This window comes from Rhinopithecus bieti, unplaced genomic scaffold, assembly GCF_001698545.2.
Source record: "Rhinopithecus bieti isolate Rb0 unplaced genomic scaffold, ASM169854v2 scaffold_13262, whole genome shotgun sequence".
In the NCBI taxonomy this organism is placed as follows: domain Eukaryota; kingdom Metazoa; phylum Chordata; class Mammalia; order Primates; family Cercopithecidae; genus Rhinopithecus; species Rhinopithecus bieti.
In genome coordinates this window covers 5,033,061-5,055,052 of record NW_016808004.1, presented here as the reverse complement: position 1 = coordinate 5,055,052, position 21,992 = coordinate 5,033,061, and the positions used below count along the sequence as shown (strand labels likewise).

At 44.2% G+C, this 21,992-nt stretch overlaps 1 pseudogene; it reads left to right on the top strand.

The window, feature by feature from the left end:
* Nucleotides 1-5,872: 5,872 nt before the first annotated feature.
* Nucleotides 5,873-8,841, top strand: LOC108537477 (transmembrane emp24 domain-containing protein 10 pseudogene; annotated as a pseudogene).
* Nucleotides 8,842-21,992: the final 13,151 nt, after the last annotated feature.

Below are 21,992 nucleotides of genomic sequence, written 5' to 3'. Positions count from 1 at the left end.
TTTTTTTTTTTTTTTTTTTTTTTTTTGAGACAGAGTCTCACTTTATTGCCAGGCTAGAGTGCAGTGGTGCAATCTCCATTCACTGCAACCTCTGCCTCCCTAGTTTAAACAATTCTCCTGCCTCAGCCTTCCGAGTAGCTGGGATTATGGGCGCCTGCCACCATGCCCAGCTAATTTTTGTATTTTTAGTAGACACAAGGTTTCATCATGTTGGCCAGGAAGGTCTCGATCTCCTGACCTTGTGATCTGGCCACCTTGGCCTCCCAAAGTGCTGGGATTACAGGCGTGAGCCACTGCACCCAGCAATACAATTGACTTTTATATATTGATCTTGTATTTTGCAAACATGCTTAATTCATTTATTAGCTCTAATACTTTCTCTAGTGAGTTCCTTAGGATTTTCTGTTTATAATATTATGTCTTCTGTGAATGGAGATAATTTTACTTCTTTCTTATCAATATGAATACATTATATTTCTTTTAATTGACCAACTAGCCTGCTAGAACCTCTAGTATAATGTTGAATAGAAGTGGCAAGAGTGGGTATCCTTGTCTTGTTCCTGATCTTAGAGAAAAAGTATCCAGTCTTTCACGATTCAGTATGATGTTAGCAGTAGGTGTTTTGTAGATGTCCTTTATCTACAAAGGAAGTTCCCTTCTACTACAGGTTTGATGAATGTTTTTATTATGAAATGTTGTTGGATTTTGTCAAATGCTTTTTTCTGCATCTATTGAGATGATCACTTGGTTTTGTCCGTCACTCTGTTGATACGGTGTATTGCACTGATTGATTTTCAAATGTTAACTAACCTTACATTCTTGAATAAATCCCCCTTGGTTATAGTGTATAATTTGTTATATATGTTGCTGGATTGAGTCTGCCAGTATTTTGTGTAGGAGTTTTGCATTCATAATCATGAGATATTGGTCTGTAGCTTTCTTTTCATGTAATTTTTTTTGTCTGGTTTTGGTATCAGTGTACTGCTGGCATCATAGAAAGAGATGGGAATTGTTCTCTCATCTTCTTTTTTGGAGAAAAAGTTGTGAAATTCTTTAAATGTTTGGTGAAATTCACCAGAAGTCATCTGGCCCTGGGTTTTTCTTTGGGAGTAGTTCTGTTGTTGTTATTTACTAACTCAATCTTTTTGCTTGTTACAGGTTTATTCAGATTGTTTGTTTCTTCTTGAATTAGTTTTGGTAGTTTGTGCCTTTCTACGAATTTGCCCATTTCATCTAGATTACCTAATTTATTGGCACAGAATTGATCATAGTTTTCACTTATAATCATTTTTATTTCTGTAAGGTCAGTAGTAATATTCCCTCATTCATTCCCGATTCTAGATATGAGTCTTTTCTCTCTTTTACTTATTCAGTGCAGCTAAAAGTCTAAATTGCATGACATTAGGATAACCAATCCAGCCCTTTTGTGTTTGCTATTTGCATAATATACTTTTTTCCAGTACTTTTTTTCAGTCTGTTTATATCTGTGATGCTAAAGTGTGGCCCCTTTAGACAATGTATAGTTGGGTCTTGTTTGTTTTTCCCATGTGACAATCTCTGACTTTTGACTAGATTGTTTAATCCATTTACATCTAATGTTATTATTGATATAATTTGATTTACATCTGCTATTTTACTTTTTTTCTCTGTCTACTGTCTTTTTTGTTCCTCTATTCCTACTCTACTCCTTCCCTTTGCATTAAATGTTTTCTAATTTAGCCTTTAAATTTATGTAATGTTATTTTCAATATATCCTTTTGAGGTATTTCCTTAGTGATTGATCTAGGGCTTACCATCAACTTCAGATTTTTACTAACTTAACTCCAATGAGATGTTACTCCTAATAGCTCTATTCACTTTTCCCCCTTTTTATAGGATTACTGTTATTTTTATATATTACATTTATGAATGCTATAAGCCCAACATTACAGTGTTACAATTATTACTTTATATAACTTCAGGTCTCAAAGAAGCTGTGAAGAGAAAGGAGAGCAACTATATATTTATAGTTTTTAGTATATTAGCCCTGTTATTTATCATTCCTGGTTCTCTTAATTTGTGTCTGTGGATTCAAAAAAACAATCGAAGTTCTGCTTTGGTACTTTTCCTGGACTATGCCCTCTTTACCTCTTTCTTTGATTAATCTTAATCTGTATCCTTTCCCTGTAATAAACTGTAACTGTGAATTTAACAGCTTTTAGTGAGTTCTGTGAGTCTTTCCAGTGAACTGCCAAAACTTGGGGACCCCCCCAAACTTCCCATTAATATCAAAAGTAAGGGCAGTCTCATGTGGACTGTGTTCTCTTCTGACTTTGCACTTGGCCTAAACTGCACAAATAATTCCCAAGGTTAGTGTTTGAAACTTGTTCTAACTCCCAAGAGGGCCCCTCCCAGTTGTCTCTTCCGCATTTCTATTTGGCAAACTAGCCAGCTTGCAATTCAGCTTGTTTCTCCACTGAATCTAGCAACATCCCCCTCATGGCCTTTCACCACAACCTCCACTGATTTTCAGAGTGCTCTTACGCTTGAATTTCTCCAAACTCTGTTGCATGTAAAGTCAGTTCCTTTGGGGAGAGATTTGGAGTTTTTGATTTTATGGCTTGCTTCTCTCTTTGGGCAAAATTCCTGAGCCACGGCTCTGGTGCTTGGGGCAGGAATAATGGCATGCTCTCCTCTGAGTGACACCCCAGTTTTAGGAGCTGAGCACTCAGTGGAGAGGGGACGGCAGCAGTGTCAGTTCTCCTCAGCTTACCTTTCCCAGCATGGATCCTTCATCCCACAGGACAGGCGGTGAGCAGCAGGGGACCCAGGATTCTCGGTGGTACTGTGCCCTGTACTGAGCCTTTGTCCTAAAAGTTGGGGGTGCTGGGCATAAGGGAGCCTCTACTTCTGAGATGCACTTGCCCAGAATTTAGCCTCAGCAACAGGTAGCTATGGGCAGAATGAGAAAAATCTGAAGATCTGCCCCTCCCAGGAGGATAGCCCTTCAACAGAAAGCTGCAGAGTGGCGGGGAAAGGAGTCCTGTGTCCTTGACTGTACTAGCACGGTGCAGGGTTTCACTATCTCACTGGACTGGGAGCAATGGGAAAGAGGGTCTTGGTCCAAATACCACAGACCACTACTGAGTTTTAGGATATTTGCTTGAATAAATATTTCTTCATTTGCGTATGTTCTTAGGACCATTTACAGAATGATTGTTTTAGAATAACTTTTTACCAGTTTTGAATGCGGCTGGGTCCACAGAGCTCCTCATGCTGTCAGGCCAGAAGTACAAACTTGCTTCCAGGGTGTAGTGCCCTTTGGGGTCTTAACCTGGGGATTTTATCAAGGCCCCTGCTTCTGGGGAGTTTCTGACCTCCTTTTCTTATCTTCTCAGGCCCGTGAGTCTGTCAAGAGTTCAGTTTACGGCCGGGAGTGGTGGCTCACGCCTGTAATCCCAGCACTTTGGGAGGCCCAGGCGGGCTGATCACTGGAGGTCAGGAGTTCGAGATCAGCCTGGCCAACATGGTGAAACCCCGTCTCTACTGAAAAAATAAAAAAATTAGCCAAGCATGGTGGCGTGTGCCTGTAACCCAAGCTACTTGGGAGGCTGAGGCAGGAGAATTACTTGAACTCGGGACGCGAAGGTTGCAGTGAGCCGAGATCATGCCATTGTACTCCAGCCTGGGTGCACAGCCAAACTGTCTCAAAAAAAAAAAAAAGAGTTCAGTTTACTTCTTAACTTTTAAGCCTTTCAGAATCAGCCTTGAGAGGGAAATGGTACCAAATGCCAGACACCCATCTCTGGGTGTCCCTTCTCTCCTTAGTGGTTGATCTGGCTTACCATCAACTTCAGATCTCGCTCTGTTGCCAGGCTGGAGTGCAGTGGCACCATCTTGGCTCACTGCAACCTCCGCCTCCCGAGTTCAAGCAATTCTCCTGCCTCAGCCTCCTGAGTAGCTGGGACTACACAGATTTTTACTAACTTAACTCCAATTATCTTAGCCCTGCAATCTCCCATTGCTATAGTAGCTCTTCAAAGAGAATTAAAAAAATATTTAGTCCAGATTTTCTTGTTATTCTCAGAGGAAGGGTTGGTCTGGAAAACATAATCTACCATTGATGGAAGTAAGAACTGAAGTGGCTAACAGTGAAGATGGAGAGGGAGATGAGCAGAAGAAACACTTAGGAGATGAAACCAAGAGACCCTACTGATTGATTGGATATAGGAAGAAGAAAGATAACAGGATGATGTGAAGATTTTTATCTGATAGTTTCATAGTTGGTGGGACCCTTCACAGAGACAGGGACCCGGAAAGAGGAAGCAAGCATGATGAGAAGGAGAGATCATGAGTTCAGCTCTGGGTATTCCAAATTTGAGATGCCTGTGTGGCATTATACTGTTCAGGAAATAATGCAGTATCTAGGTCTGAAGTACAGGAGAGGAGCCTACACTTCAGACCAAGATTTGAAAATTATCAACAAAGGCTTATCTCTGGCACTTCAGACCAAGATTTGAAAATTATCAACAAAGAGGTAAAGACTGAAGCCAGGCGATGGACAAGAGAAGGCCGAGACAGAAGAGGAACCAGAGAAGATCATTGGAAAACACTGACTGCAAGGTGATAGAAGAGACAGTTGGCATCAGAGAAGGAGTAGGCATGAAATCAGGAGGAATTTAGGAGAGTACAACCAGTAGAAGAAATCAAAGGAGAAGGGTGGGATCCACACATCGAGTGCTTCAGGTGGCCCAAGCAGAGGAGAGGAGTACGTTCCAGAGAAATTTCAGTGGCAGTGGGAGCAGAATCCAGGTGGCCAAGGCTGAGGGAGTGGGCAGGCAGTTAAAGAAGGAGAAGACAGGAGTGTAGACAACTATTTTCAGAAGTTCCTAAGAGGAGTCTGCAGGAGATTTCTATTCTGCTAGGCCATCTACCTTAGGTGTGCTGCATTTCTGCAGCCTACACTGACTTTCCCACCTCCCACTTAAGCTCTTGAGAGAATTCCATGGGGATGGATTAGTTGTTGAATCTAGTCACTTCTCCCTTTGCCTCAATCTATTTGTCCACTCAGCATCATCGAACACCATTAACTAGCCATCTCTACCTCTGATCCAAGATAACACTGTGGTAATTTTTAAACATACATGCAAATTCCTTGACACTGTCTCCCTTTGATCCCTCCCCTTGAGTCTGGACAGATTTTTGACCAGTTCTATCATGGTGGTTGAAATTATGCTATGTGACATTCAAGGCTAGGTCATAAAGGTCATGCAGCTTCTGCCTTGCATGATGCTTTCTAATTCATTTGTACTGTTGCACGTACCAATAACTCTATCCCTTTTATTGCTGTGTAGTATTCCATTGCATGGATAAACCACAATGTGTTCATCCATTCACCAGCTGACAGACAATTGTGTTGCTTTCAGTCTTAGGCAGTGTGAATAAAGCAGCTCTAACTGTTCTCATATAGGTCTTTGTGTGGATATACATTTTCATTTGGAATTTGCCTTCTCTTCTTTCTCCTTTTCCCCACCCTGTTGCCTGACATGCAGATATGATGGCAGAACTCTAGCTGCCATCTTGAGCCATGGGACGAAGACCTTCCTCCAGGAGGGTAGAGTGTTGAGCTGGGAAGAGCCTGGGTCCCTAGCGCTATGCAAATCCACAGCAGCCGGGATTGTCCACCCACGGACTTCTCAAAAATAAGAAATACATTCCCATCTTATTTAAACCACCATTATTTTGAGATTGTCTATTACTTGCAGAAAATCTAATTTTAATTAACATACCATTGCAAAAATTCCTTTTAGGGTGATGATACAAGCTTAAGTTACATGGAGTCAGTTTGCATTGCTTACAAACAAGAACCCCAGTTGAAAGCTTTCCTGTGAACATGGAGAAGGTGCACATCTTCTTCGCCAAATGTGGTCTTGTCTGCTCTCGGCAAATGGATCCAAAGCAGTCAACTCATGACCACGAACATGCTGAGGATTGTAAGAGGAAGATGAATGGCACCTGGCTCCATGTGGTTCCATTCCTGCTGGCATTTGTGAGCCACTAACTTATCCAAACTTGGAGCTGCCCGATCCTCTGGACTTCACGTTATATGAAAAAATGATTATCATTGACAAAGAGACTTATAGTTGATCATCTGTCACATGCGATGGACAGAAACCAATGAACACATTCCTTCTCCTAACACCTTCTCATGGCACTCAAGGACTTCACCATCTGATTCCCCACATTTGCAACTTCATGTTGGCTTCTATCTTTGTCCACTTTCCTGACTACAAAGTTCTTTCATGTACTTTGTCTCATGAAATTCTCACAAGACCCCTCTCACTTAGGATTTTTTTTAATCCCCATTTTATGGATGGGGAAATCAAGTCAAGGCAAAGTTAAGACTCAACCAAGATGCCCTAACTAGTAAGTGGCAGAGCCTCTGCTCACTTCACCTAGGCCTGTTAACACCACATCTTGAGTTCTAGTCAGGACTCTAGGCTGCCTTTCTCATGAACCTATGCCCCTAATATAGGCTTTATTTTTGCCCCTCTCGCTGTGCCTATCCTCAAACACTGCCGAGAAAAACCCTTTCCTCATCTTCACTTTCACAAATCTCCTCTATCCTGAGTCAGTGTGGGCTCAAACATCACTTCAGAAATAAGACAGTACCAGATGTCCTTGGCCTTGGTGATTGGATCATTGGTGATCACATGACACACATTCGACCAATTAAATTCTGGGACTTTTGCTGGAATCACTGGGAAATTTAAAAGTCCTTTTTTCCCACAAAGTAGGTCAACTGGAGGGACAAGAGCCTTAGAGTACCAAGGACTTCTGTGCCACCTTGTAAGAAGCCCACATAGAGGAGAGTAGAGACAGTAATGGAGAGAGACTGGTTTTATTGTCTCTGTCTAGTGCCTTATAATTCTCAGTTACATCAGCCACACCAATTTGTTCTTGCCTGTGTATTTGAGTTGCAATTCTGTCACTTGAAGTCAATACTTCAGACTAACAAAAGCCCCTAATTTACAACACCTTCCCTTGTTCATTTTTTTTTTACAACAAATGGTATGATGCATTTATCATGCACCGAGTGCTAGCCATGGTCTATTAAACAGACACAGTCTCTGACTTCCTCAGATTCACAGCCTCATGGAGAAGACAGACATCAACCAAGAGGAAACACAAATTAACGTATAATTAGACAAAGTGGAAAGTGTTCTGAAGTGGCCATTCCATGCAAGTACCTGGAGAACCTGCGCTAAGTTGGAAGGGGCATATTTAGTATTCTGAGCTTCATCCTAAGAGCCATGAGAAGTACTGCTGTGGGAAGATGTTTTTTAAATTATCAATTTTTTGCCCACAGACTTTCTTCAAGCCCTCTTTTACCTCCTCCCCTATTCAGGTCATCAGGTCATTTCTGTACTCATCGCCTCAGGGAGGGACATGTCAAAGCAGGAAGGAGAGGGAAAAAATGAGTCTCTTCATGGCTTTGGCTTATTCCCCCCTAGAGAAGCAGTCTGCTGAGGAGCAGCCCAGGGCTGGCAGGGCAGCTCTTCTCCACAAGAGTATCTGGAGACCCAGTATCCGAAGATCCTTCCATCTTGTTGCTCTGCCATCCTCGGGTTGTGCCCTTGGTGGCACAATGGTCACCTCCATGTTTGCCTTCCAGCCCAGGGGAAGGAGAATGAGGACTCCAGAGACGGCAGCTTGTTGGGGCTCATCACTTCTCCTGGAGTCTCATTGGCCCGAGCTTAATCACGTGACCATGCTGATTACAAACAGGCTGGGAAATGTGGTCACTAAATGGGTGGTCATGTACATATCTAAAATTTGGAGTGTCTTATTACTTGTTAATATTTTTTGTTGGGGTATAATTCACTTACCATAAATTCACCTTAAAAATGTTCGTGATTCAGTCATTTTGAGTATATCCAGAGTTTTGCAACCATCACTCCTATCTAATACCACTGTTCTAATTTCAGAATATTTTATCACCCCATAAAGAATATCTGTGCCCCTTAGCAGTCACTCCTCACTCACCCTATCCCCCAGCCTCTGGAAAGCTCTCATCTACATTCTGTCTCTATGGGTTTGCCTTTGCTGGACATTTCATGTAAATGCAATTATACATACAGCCTTCTGTGTCTGGCTTCTTTCGTGTAACATATTTTATGGTTTATCTATGGCACAGAAAACATCGGTTCTTCACTCTTCACTCCTTTTTTTTTTTTTCAGTAACAATGTTGGCATGGCTGTTTTTGTTTCTGCTCAACCCCAGCTTGGTCCTTGCCATTTCCTTCCACCTGCTCATTAACTCCTGAAAGTGCCTCTGTGAGGAGATCCACAAGGACCTGCTAGTGATGGGTGCGTACAAAATCTCCAACCAGTCCAGGGGTGCTGGTAGCCTGCACAGCCACCTCAGGATCACAGATTCTGCTGGCCACATTCTCTACTCCAAAGAGGATGCAACCAAAGGGAAATTCACCTTTACCCTGGAAGATTATGACATGTTTGAAGTATGATTTGAGAGTAAAGAAACAGGGAAGATACCTGATCAATTCATAATCCTAGACATGAAGCATGGAGTAGAGGCAAAAAAAAAAAAATTACAAGGAGATTACAAAAGTCGAGAAGCTTAAGCCATTATAGGTGGAGCTGCAATGCCTAGAAGACCTCTCAGAATCTATTGTTAATGCTTTTGCTGCATGAAGAAGAGAGATGTGTGATACCAATGAATCAACAAACACTTGAGCCCTGTACTTCAGTGTCTCTTTAATGTTCTGCTTCATTGGACTAGCCACCTGACAGGTTTTCTACCTGTGTTGCTTCTTCAAGGCCAACATGTTGATTGAGTAATAAATGAAGTGCACTCTCCTCCCACCTTGTATCTCAGGCAGCAGAACATCACTGGACGTCCTACCAACAGCACCATCAAGATGCAATGGAGCCCTCTTGCAGAACTGATCTCTTGGTGTGGGAGGACATGGTTACCACCTACCCAACAAGTCAATGAGAGATTTCTTTTTAGCTGGTAGGATTTGGACTGGTTTTGCAACAATAGGTCTAGTATTAGAGTCACCTATGACAAAAAATAAGGGTTACTGAGATAATGTCAAAGCCAGGATTTGTACTGGGTTTCCTTGTGCGATCTGTTTGAATCAAGTTTTCTTTCCTTCTCCCGCCTTCTCGGCAGCTTGGGTTTCCACTCTAGTTCTTTTTCCCAGGTTGGTATGACCATGCTGAACTTATTTCCTTCCGGTTGTCCTCTTTGGGTTTCCTTGTGAAAACACACTTAACTTTCTCTTTGCCTTTAGCTGAAATGTTTATGTAGCTTCTGGTGATATCTTCTCATACTTTTATGTCTCTTAAAAGGTTGACGGATGTGACACTTGAAAAAGTGAGCTTTGAATTGAAGAAAACTCTTAAAGAAAATATCATTTTAGACAATTAAAATATTTGTGCTCCGAAAAGATATAATTTACATATCACTTTTCACTCTTTTATGGCTAAATAAAATTACATGGCATCGACATTCCATACTTTGCCCATCCATTCATCAATTGGTGAACATTTTGGGTTGTTTATAGCTTTTAGCTATTAAGAATAATGCTGCTTTGAACATAAGATTTCCTTTGAACATTTGTTTTCAGTTCTCTTGGATATATACCTAGGAGCAGAAGATAGATCATTTGGTAGTTTTATGTTTAACTTTTTGAGAAACTGTCTATTTGCTTCCAAAAATGGCTGCACCATCTTAAATTCCCCAGAAGCAATGCGAGAGGGTTCCAATGCTTCAACATCCTCACCATTGCTATCATTCATCTTTATTACAGCCACCCTAGCAGGTGTAAAGTGGTGTCTCACTGTGTCTTTGATGTGCATTTTCTGATGCACATAATTTTACTGATGCTGAGCATTATTTCATGTGTTTGTTGCCATTTGTCTATCTTCTTTGGAGAAACGCCCATTCAAATCTTTTGTCCATTTAAAAAATTGGATTATTTGTCTTCTTATTGTTGAGTTTAAGGAATCCTTTATATATTCTAGACACTAGACCATCATCAGAGATATGACTTGCAAATATTTTATCCCATTCCGTGGCTTGTCTTTTCATTTTATTGATAGTGTTTTTGAAACACAAAGTTTTAAATGCTGACGAAGTACAGTTTATCTAGCTTTCCTCCCCTTTGGTTGCTTGTGCTTTTGGTGTCATATCTACGAATCCTTGCCTAGCTCAGAGATTTGTGCCTATGCTTTTTTCTAAGCAGCAGTGACCCAATCAAAGCCACATTGCAAAAAAGACCCCCACCTGACTGTGGTGTGGCCAGTAAATGGAGAGAGCAAAGGAGCAGGTATGGGGAGGTCAGTGAGGACACTGTGGCAGTGGTCAGAGAAACAGACAGACAGATGATGGCAGCTTGGTCCAGGGCAGTGGCAGTAGGGATGGAGAGAATTGGGCAGATTTCAGAATTATTAAGAAAGATAAACCTCAAGAATGAGAGTTTTCCATCTCCACTGTCCACCCACCTTACTCCTCCTCAGTCTCCTAACACACTTTTTTAAAAAGGAAAAAACTACTGAGGTGTATTTTACATGTCATAAAACTCACCCATTTCAAGTATAGGATTCAACAGTTTGTGGTACCAAATACAATATGTGGCCTTTTGTGACTGACTTCTTTCACTTAGTTTAATGTTTTCAAGGTTCATCATGTTGGAGCATGTAAACGGGCTTCATTCCTTTTCATAACTGCATAATGTTCCATTATGCCACATACTGTTTATCTGTTAGTCAGTTGATGAGCATTTGGGTTGTTTCTACTCTTTGACTATTATTAATAATGCTGCTAAGAACATTCATGTACAAGTTTCTGTGTGGACATATGCTTTCATTTCTCTTATTTTCATTTTATTCCACCTAGGAGTGGAATTGCTGGGTCACATGGTTGTGTTACATTTAACTGTTTGAGAAACCACTAAATTATTTTTGCTTCCTTTTTAAGATAAGGTCTCGCTATGTTGCCCAGGCTGGTCTTGAACTCCTGGCCTCGAGCGATCCTCCTACCTCAGCATCTCAAAGCACCGGGATTACAGGCGTGAAGCATGCCACCATTACACACCCGGCCAGCCACCAAATTATTTTCCAAAGCAGCTATACCACCTTACATTCCCACCAGCAGTGTATAGCATTCCCATCTCTCTACACCCTCAACAATAATTTTGTTCTGTCTAATTTCCTGTAGCCATTCTAGTGGGTAAGAACTCACACACATTTCTGCTTCTTCTTGGCAATGCATCCACGTGGAGCCATGCTGGGGCTTTCCAGGACTGACTGAATTTCACCTCCACTTGTAGAAAGAAAGGACATATCTGGCAATACTGTAGCCCCAGAGCTTGGTCCAGGGCCTAGAACTAAGGATGCATCCCTGAATGGCTCCTGGATGGATAGAGGGCTGGGTGAGGGAGGTACATGGTGAGGGGGATACTGGATTCAGTGCAATTGGGGCTCAGTGATATCTGAGAAGCCTGGGGGCTGGGAGGGGAGATGCACATATCTAAGGACACCACCCAGAGTATGACAGGGTGGAGAAGAGGCAGGGTAGCCTGTGTAGAAAATCAGCTCCCAGCCTCCTGGTTGGACCTTACCCTCAAGGAATGCAGAACCCCCTGTGCATCCCGTTCCCCTCCTGATATAGTTTGGATATTTATCCCCTCCAAATCTCATGTTGAATTGTAATCCCAATGTTGGAGATGGGGCCTGGTGGAAGGAGTTTGGGTCATGGGGGTGGACCCCTCATGGCTTGGTGCTGTCCTCGCTATAGTAAGTTCTCACAAGATCTAGTTGTTTAAGTGTGTGGCACCTCCCTGCTCCCACTCTCTTTTGCTCCTGCTTTTGCTATATGAGGTACTTGATCTTGCTTCACCTTCCACCATGACTGTAAGCTTCTTGAGGCCTCCCCAGAAGCCAAGCAGATGCTGGCACCATGCTTGTACAGCCTGCAGAGCTATGAACCAATTAAACCTCTTTTCTTTATAAATGACCCAGTCTCAGGTATTTCTTTACAGCAATGCAAGAAAAGCTAAATATACCTCCCCACTGGAGCACTAGCCCCAGACCTGTCACAAGTCAGATGTCACATATGCTTGTAGAGACAAGAAAAAGGACATGAAAGTCCCAGAGGGGCTTCAGCTAAGATCCTGGCAATGGTTGAGCTCTGGAATTGGGATGCCTGGTTTGCCCCCCTCATCTTCTTGGGGCTAGGTGAGCTCCTTGGCATCCCTAGTTGGTATTCCCAATTGGAATCTGCAGACTCACATTGCCTGGATTTTCCCTGGGCTATTTCATGTGATCCAGACCCTGGGAGTGCTTCCTCTCCCAAGAAGTTCCTTTCATGCCCTGATACAAATTTCTCAGGTCTCAACCCAACACAGAAACCCACCTCAAAGCGACTTAAGCAAAACAGGCAATACATTGGCTCATGAGACTGAACAACTATGACCCACAAGGCTGGTGTGGGTGGGGGGGGGCTCAAAAGATGGCTTCAGGAACCAGGCTGTGTCCATTTCTTGGTTCTTGTTTCCTCCATATGTCTTGACCCACCCCACAACAGCCACAGCATCTCTATCCTTACCCCTTCCTAGCTGAGCAATCCCAGCAGACAAAGAGTAACTTTTCTCAGCACTTCTAAAAGGAATACCATGCCTGAGTCTCTTGGGTCTGGCTTGGGGGCAGTGTCACAAGGTAATTCCTCAGGGATTCCAGCGCCCCCTTTATTCAAGGGATACCCGTCTGGGAACTAGCTCTGGTCTGGGAACTGGATAAGGGACTGTGACTCTCTATTATGGCAATTCAATTCAGGGCTCTAGTCACCTGACCTAAAGAACCTTTTTTGTTGGTGTTTAGACAGATCAAATTATATGACTTCTGCTTCTGGTCATGATGGTATAACAGGGAGTAGATTTACCCTCCCATCTTAAACAACTAAACTAAACAAAACAAAACAAAATATGCAAAACAATGGCTTTCAGATTTTACTGACGGTGCAGGATGATGATCTCTGAGGGAATGAAAATGAAAGAGGTGAGCCCCATTGCTGTGCTGTCTCATCCCTGGAGGGAGTTTCAGGCTGCAGTGCTGGGAGGCTTAAACAGACTCTTGTGGTCTCCCTGGTTTACAGAGACAGTGTTCAGAAAAGACAAGGTAGATAGAAATAACAGGGCAGAGTACCAGAAAGAGAGCTGCAAAGAGGGGGTAGGTGGTACTGAAATTCTGCATGGGGCTCTCCTCAGTTAGTCAGTGGAATATTGATCATTGCATGTATGTGAAGAAACTTGTGAGGCTAGGTAAAGAACCGCTGAAAAGTAGCAGACAGAACAATCCCTAGGGTTGACATAGGGCCAGGAAGCATTCATGTTCCCATTGGCCAGAATGGAAAGTTCTCTTAACTCAACAATGGGGCCAAATTAGTCCTAGATTAAAGGCTATTCTGGGTCAATGCTTAAAAGCAAGTCACAAAAGAATCAAACGCTATCCCAGAACAAAGCACAAACAGACAAAATCCAGCAGCCAGGATCGAAACACTTACAATGTCTGCTGTTCAATCAAAAATTATCAGACATGCAAAGAAACAGGAAAAGAAACAGGAAAATATAAGGAGAAAAATTAATCAATAGAAACAGATCAACAAATGATGCAAATGATAGATTTATTAGATTATGGCATTAAGACAACTATTATAAAAATGCTCAACATGTTCAAGAAGGGAAAAGAAAACATGAACATGGTGAAAAGAGAAATTGAACATATAAAAAAGTCAAAACTTAAACTTCTACAAATAAAAACTACAATGGATGGGATTAACAGCATATTAGACATTGCAGAAGAAAAATAAAGCAGGAAAAGAAGGAAAAACAAAGAACAGATGGCATAGAAAGCAACTAGCAATATGCTAGATTTAAATTCAGCCATATCAATCATCACAGTAAATGTAAATGTCCTAACATTCTAACTAAAAGACACAGATTATCAGATGGAATTTTTTTTTTTTTTTTGACATGGAGTTTCACTCTTGTTGCCCAGGCTGGAGTGCAATGGGGATGCCTGTAGCTGAAATTACAGGCATCCACCATTATGCCTGGCTAATATTTTGTATTTTTAGTACAGATGGGGTTTCACCATGTTGGCCAGGCTGGTCGCGAACTCCTAACCTCAGGTGATCCACCTGCCTCGGGCGCCCCAGAGTGCTGGGATTACAGATGTGAGCCACCACACACAGCCACATCTTTTTAAAATGAAACCTAACTATATGCAGTCTACAAGAAACCCATTTTAAATATAAAAGCTACAGATAGGTTAAAATTTTTTAAGTGGAGTGTAAATATATATATAATTTCCATTTGTTAGATATTATATATTTTATATATATTTAATTATATATTTAATTATTATATTAATTTATATATAATATATAATATGTATTTATGTATTTAATAAATATATATAATATATAAAATTATAATATAATTTACATATTATATATAAATATATATGTATTTCATTATTATATAATTTCATATATTATATATTCCATATATAATGTACATATTCCATATATAATATATTCCATATTATATATATTCCATATATATTATATATATTCCATATATAATACACACACACACACCATGAAGTAAGTCACTCTTTTTGAAAAGCTGGGATACTATACTAATATCATATAAAATAGATTTCAGAACAAGAACTATTGCCAGGAATAAAGAGGACATTTCATAATGATAAAGAGTTACTTGGTCAAGAAAACATAAAAATCCTAAATATTAATGCACCTAATGACATAGCTTCAAAATACATGAAGCAAAAACTAAAAGGAAAACAGACAAATCCACAGTTATGGCTGGAGATTTCAATACATTCTCTCAATAACTGACAGAACAAGAAGACAGAAAATCAATAAACTTATAGAACAGAGGTCTGAAAACAGATTAGCTGTTTTTGTAAACAAAGTTTTATTGGAAAACAACCACAAACACTTTTTTACACACTGTTGGTGACTGCCTTCATGCTATAATGGCAGAGTTGAGTAGTTGAGTTGCAACAGAGATGGTATGGCCTCCACTGACAGAAATATTTATAATCTGGCTCTTCAAAAAAAAGTTTGCCAATCTTTTTTTCTTTTTTTTTTTTTTTGAGACAGAGTCTTGTGCTACCACCCAGGTGTGAGTGCAGTGGCACAATCTTGGCTCATTGCAACCTCCGCCTGCCGGGTTCAAGTGATTCTCCTGCCTCAGCCTCCTGAGTAGCTGGGACTACAAGTGTGCACCACCATGCGCAGCTGATTTTTGTATTTTTAGTAGAAACAAGGTTTTACCATGTTGGTCAGGGTGGTCTCGAACTCCTGCCCTCAGGTGATCCGCCTGCCTCGGCCTCCCAAAATGCTGGGATTACAGGCATGAACCACCACCCCCAGCCTGCCAATCTCTGGTATAGAAGACATGAACAACATTATCAACCAACTTAGCCTAATTACTATTTATAGAACACTCTACCCAACATCTGAATACATATCTTTCAAGTATACATAGAGCGTTGACCAAAACAGACTGTATTCTGCACCATAATGCAAGTGTTAATGTATTTTAAAGGGTGAAAGTCATACAAAGTATCTCTTCTGACAACAACAGAATTAAATTGGAAGTCAGTCCCCAACTAAATAACACACTTCTAAATAACCCATGAGTCAAAGAGAAAAACTGCAAGTGAAATTAGAAAACATTTGAACAAATGCAAATGAAAACATGGCATAGCAAATTGTGAGGCATGCAGATCAGGTCAGACTTTAGTAGGCTGCCATGTACTTAGTTCAAGGACTTCATGATCAATTAACCACCACTGAAGATCTCTGCCAGCGAAGCCATCCTGATTATTGCTCCAGCCCACCTTATCTCTGGCAGTAAGGGGCTGCCTCCCATACTCTCCTGCTTCCTCAAATCGGTTAAGTTTCCCAAAACTTAGTGGCTTAAACACTAAACTTTCAATTTTTCTCACAGTTCTGTGGACACAAGAACAGTTCTTGTGTTCAGTTCTTGTGCTGAACAGTTCTTGTGTTCTGGGTAACCTGGGCTGATTCCTTCTGAGCACTTTCATGTGCCTGTAGGCAGTTGGTGGCTGAACAATCTAGGACAACCTCACTCACATATCTGGCAATTAGCTGGCTGCTGGCCAGAGTGCAGGGGCACTGGACACACATGCCTCTCATCATCCAGCAGTCTAGCCAGACTTCACTGGGGCTGGGCACCAAAGGCAGAAGGAAAGGGAAGGGCAAGCAAGCCCCAATGCACAAGGACTTTCCAAGCCTTGCCCTGCATTACCTTCCCTACTGTTCCATTGTTCCAAAGTAGGTCATATGTTCAAACCCAGAGACAAGGTGTGGAGCAATACAGTCCACCTGGGAAGAGCTGCAGAGTGCAGTGGATGAGAGAAGCATGCATGGCCATTGTTACAATTTATTCAGGGAGTGCATTTCAATGGGGACATCTCCCACTATCATCACTGGCCTGCAAAGAATAGTCATGGCACAGCCTTTCAAGATGCCCATGCTTCCCTCCCCAATGTGTTACCCAAAGCTCTGGTCCAGAAAACATTGTCTGAACTCCTCACCCCAGGGATTTATGGTTAGGTGGTAGATGAGCATTTGATTGCTCAAATCTCAGTAATTTCCAGAGCCCTAGCTGCAAGGGAGTCCAGCAAAGGTACTTTGTATCCTTCCAGCCTCTGCAGTACAGGCAGGACCCCAAAAGGTGGTGACATGGATGCTGAGCACCAGTGCAACATGTCCGCCCATGCTGAGGAGCTTCATGAGGAGGGAAGTGAGCCCTGCAGCAACAAGGAAGGAGACAGGCAGGACTTCCCTGTTGCCTGCTCCTATCTAGAGGCCTCAAACTCCAGCTAATTTAAGTCATGTCAGCAGGGACCTCCCACCTGCTGACTCAGGCCAGCCATGACTAAGGCCCAAATCAGTCTCAACAGGAGCAAGGTGGGCCCCATGACCGGCCAGACCCTTCCTGGCACACGCTGTGCAGACTCAGAGCCTACAATAATCACAATTGTCACCAGTCCCACCATGAGCCAGGGACAGTGTTCTGCAGTTAGAGAGACCATCTTGTTTAATCCTCAAAACCACCAGGGCAGAGAGGGGTAGTTCCATTCCACTTGGGATAAAAAGCAATGCTCAGAGAGGTGACATCACTTACCAACATCACCTGTAATAGTGACCAAGCTGGGGGTTGAATACAGATCTAAATGGTAGGGAAACCTTCCCTTTGGGTTGCACAGCTGCACTGCCTGTCATCTTCCAATCTCAGTGGTTGTCAAGGGAGGATGATTCTGCCCTGCTCCCTAGGCACCCAAGGTATTCTCTGCCCTTCACTTCACTCCACACCATGGAGAGCTGCCCCCGAGCCTGTACCTGGCTCTCTGCAGAGGTCCTACCCACACCCTGTCCTGCTGCCCACAAACATGTCACTGGGTAAGAGGGATGCATTCTTCCCTCCAAACCTAGAGGAAAAACAAGTGTGTGATCACTTGAAAGATGACCCTGTATTTCCAACTGGATGTCCCTGGAATCGGCTATATTAATGTGGGGGACACCAGCTGCCCTGATTATATTTCCCCTTCCCTGAAGAACAGACTTTTCCTAAGGGAAATTCCTTAGGATATTTTACGAGGGTTGGCGTAACCTCTCACAGAGGCACCAGAATCCAACCTGTGGCCTATGCAGGGCCAATCACAGTCATTGTGATTATTTCAGGGATGGGCATACACCCAGTTTGAGCCAATAGTCAGGCAGTCTGGTGATTTTTTTCTGGCCCATATGGGAAAGGGAAGTTTTCTTTCCACTGGAATTATTGAGCTGGTTAATTATGAGCCTGAAGCCTTTGGGAACTATCCTGTTAGCACAAGGAGAAAGTTTCCAGAGAAAGAAGCCAACACAGAAGTCCTAGAGCCAGCCATTCCTGAAGCTGGTAGAGCTTTGAAGTACATAAACCAATAATTTCTCTTGTATCCTGAAGGTGAGCTGGGTTTCTGTCACACACACTCAAGTGGAACCCTGACTTCACTTTTACAATTTATTGTATCCAACAGGATCACTTTTTGCAAGGCATAAACTGTGCCCATTTCTCATCGAGTAAGAAATAAAATCCTCCACACCCATCACTTCAGTCATCTGCTATCACCCTGCCAGTCCTGTCCAATCACCTCCTTATCTGACCACCCTCCCAACCCACACATAACGTGGCAGTTCCTCAGCAGCCGAGGCCACCCCTCCCTCCTTCCTTGACACCCACAGTCTGGTCCTCTGGTCCATCCTCCCTCCAAGGTGGCCCAGGACTCCCCACAGGGGACACAGGCTCCAGGGGTGAGATTGAGCAGAGCAGCCTCAGGCTGATGGCCTTTGTGGACCATGCACCCTATCAGGAAAAGAACAGGGAAGCACCTCCATAACCATCCATTTCTTTATAAATGACATACTTTGCAACACTATTTGCATTTCATGTCTTAATAAAGCTGCATTAATTTATTTTTTTAGATGAATGCTTCAATAGAAAATCTCCTGTTTTCTTGCTTTTCACGCCCTGTTATTTCCATTTTCTTGTCTTTCACACTCTATGGTGACTGCAGGGTCGTCTGGTGGGGTTGGGACCGTGGCTGGACGGACTCTCCTTCCCACCCCCAGGTTGTTTTCCAAACTTTCAGTATCGTGAGTAGAAGGAGGCGCTCTGCCTGGGGAGGGCTGTGTGAATCACCCCATGGAAATACTGGCGCCCTGGGCTGGGGGCAGGGTGGGCCTGGTTTCCAGGAAGGGCTTGGGCAGGAAGCCAGGCAGGAAGAGGCTGGGGAGTTTCTGGAAAGGCAGCGCGGAGGGGCCTGGGGAGGCCAGTGGACCTCTCGGGGCAGGGCACTGGCCTCCCCTCTCACAGATGGGGAATCCTTGGCACTTCCTGCCACATACCAGGGCATGGGGGTGGGGGCGGGAGGCCAGAGAAGGAGGTGTAGGCCGCTCCTCAACAGGCCTCTAGGGTGGGTGGCTGTGGACAAAGAGGGGAGGGTGGGATGAACTTGGAGGAGGTACCCTAGGGACTCCTTTGAGCCTGGCCACCGCACCTACAGCCTGTGCTTGGGGCTGGGGGTCCCACTGTATGACCTGTACTTTCAGTCAGAAGGATACTTGGAATAGGAGGGGACAAACGAGGGGGGCAGTTTAAAGAGGTCGCTGGGCAGAGAATCCCACTGATGGGTGGGGATGGAGCTGCTCCATGGGGGGCCCTCTCTCAGACTTCTGTAGCCCCCATGGCATCTAGCCAGGAGGGGCTCCCTCCCCACGCAAGTGAACTCACAGGACAGAAATCCAGAGTGCAAGTGGGATAAGCAGCGTAGAAGCGTTTCTCTCTCATGGCGGAGTGGTTGATTCACTCATTCATCCACTCGTCCGTGAGTGCGTTCACTCCAAAACCACTGCTAATCTCCAGGCTGCCCACTCCTTATTCATGAAGGTCCTGCCACCTTCAGATCCTGTGCCCCACCCCACAGTGACTGGCCTAGGGTAGAAATGCCATCCCAGCTGGCCCAGCTGGGGTAAATATCAGGACTCTGGCAGGCAATACCTGGACAAAGATTTACACCTGGGAGAATGAGGGCCCTAAAGCAGCTGGAGGCCACTTGTCCCCCTGCAGGAAGAACTGTACTGAGAGTGGATCCAACAGAGAAGAGAGCAGACCAAGAGACGGGAGAGACTGGCTCCTTGGATCTGTCTGAGTGCCTGGATTCACCTGCACCTGAAGCAAGTGCTACCCCCAGAAAACAAGGTCCACTGAAGCCAGTTTGAAGCTGGTGTTCTGTTGTCTACAACCCAAGAATGCTGGCTGATAGGGATGAGTTGAGGGTGTGCGGGCACACAGCACCACCAGGACTGGGTGAGTGAGAGGGAGAGTGGGGTAAGCCACAGAGGGGGCGGGGGAGGGCACTGGCCCCGCCATAGGGGCAGCCTCCGCCCCACCCCCACAGCCCCTTCCTCCATCTTACCGGCACCCAACTCGCTGACATCATCACAGTGGGAAACAGGAACTCCTCGACCTCAGGCCAAAAGATCCATCTGTTAGATCTATCTGGCCAGCCAGGGCTGATCAGAGAGGCAGGTGGAGGCCGTGTCGTTTCTAACTGACCTTGGAAGAAACATGTGGTGGGTGTGGGGGGGGGGGGTCCCTGCCCACCAATACGGGGCATCATCCGTGCTTAGCGATCACATTCAGTTTAGCAACCACAAGCACAGAGGCCAGCATGTCTGACATGGGACATAAGGCAGGGTCCTTGCTGCTCTGGCCACTGCTCAGGTCACTTCAGCTGGCGCCCTGAGAAGTCTCCCTCCTCACACGTCCTCCTTGGAATTTAAGCCGAGCTCTCCCCTCCAGTGGGCATCCTCCCCCCCAGCCTTATGAAAGATTCAAGATAGATAGATAGATTTTTTTTTTTTTTTTTTTTTTTTTTTTTTTTTTTTTTTTTTTTTTTTTTTTTGAGACAGGGTTTCACTCTTGTTGCCCAGGCTGGAGTACAATGGCGCGATCTCGGCTCACTGCAACCTGTGCCTCCCGGGTTCAAGTGATTCTCCTGCCTTAACCTCCCGAGTAGCTAAAGTTGAGATTACAGGCATGCACCACCACGCCCGGGTAATTTTTTGTATTTTTAGTAGAGATGGGGTTTCTCCATGTTGGTCAGGCTGGTCTCGACCTCAGGTGATCCACCCACCTTGGCCTCCCAAAGTGCTGGGATTACAGGCATGAGCTACCGCACCTGACCTGATTCAAAATATTTTTTAAAAGCTCTTCCTTAAAAATCTGTGTAGGATGGACTTACTGCAACCTAGCAGGCACCTGAAGAGACCAGGGATAAAAGTCGAGCCCACAAGAACCCCAGGAGAAAGGACAACTGTTGCTGAGGCAGGAAGACTCCAGGATAGCCTGTGGGAGCTGTTGGAAGGCAAGGCAGGCAGCAAACGCCCCAGGATGGAGGGGAGGGCTGCTGCAGCAGTGTGGGCTTGAAGATCGTTCCCCTGTGGGTCCCTCCCAGCGCAGGGGAACGAGAAGACATAGTGTGGTCCCTTCTTCACAGAGCAAGCAGTCTGTGGAGAAGACAGAGCTCATCGGGCAATCCCTCCACTGGGGCCAGGAAAGGCTTCCCCTGGCTGGACCTGCAGGACGAGGGTCAGGGCTCAGCCACGTGGCCGGCCCTCAGCATCCGCCCCCACCTCCTTCTGTGTCCCAGACCCTAATGCAGAGGCTGGGAAACTAACAAACTACATTCCCCAGCCTCCTTTACAACTGAGTTCAAATTAGGTTCTGCCAATAACATACACTTGTGTGATTTGGAAGTCAAACAGAAGAAAGACACCATCTCCACGTGACTTTGGGGGATTTTCTGCTGGTAAGTGAGGCATGGAGTTGGTGGGTCTCTCTGCAAAGACAATCCAGGATCCTGGCTTTAGCTTCTTGGGTGTCCAACAGCAGCTGCAGCAGTTGAAGTGGCTTCTAATCCCTGGATCACAGCTGAGATGCTACATTCTTTTTTTTCTTTTCTTTTTTGAGATAGTGTCTTGCTCTGTCACCCAGTCTGGAGTGCAGTGGTGCAATCAAAGCTCACGGCAGCTTTGACCTCTCAGGCTCAAGAAATCCTCCTGCCTCAGCCTCCCAAGTAGCTGGGACCACAGGTGTATGTGTCACCACACCCGACTAATTTTTTTCTTTTTTTAATTTTCTGTAGAAACAGGGTTTCACTATGTTGCCCAAACAGGTCTCAAACTCTTGGGCTCAAGGGATCTTCCCACCTCAGCCTCCCAAAGTGCTGGGATTACAGGCCTGAGCCACTGCACCTAGCCTCAGATGCTACGTCCTCAAACCAGCAGTTCCCACAATGATCTCAAGACTCCCTACTCCCCAACT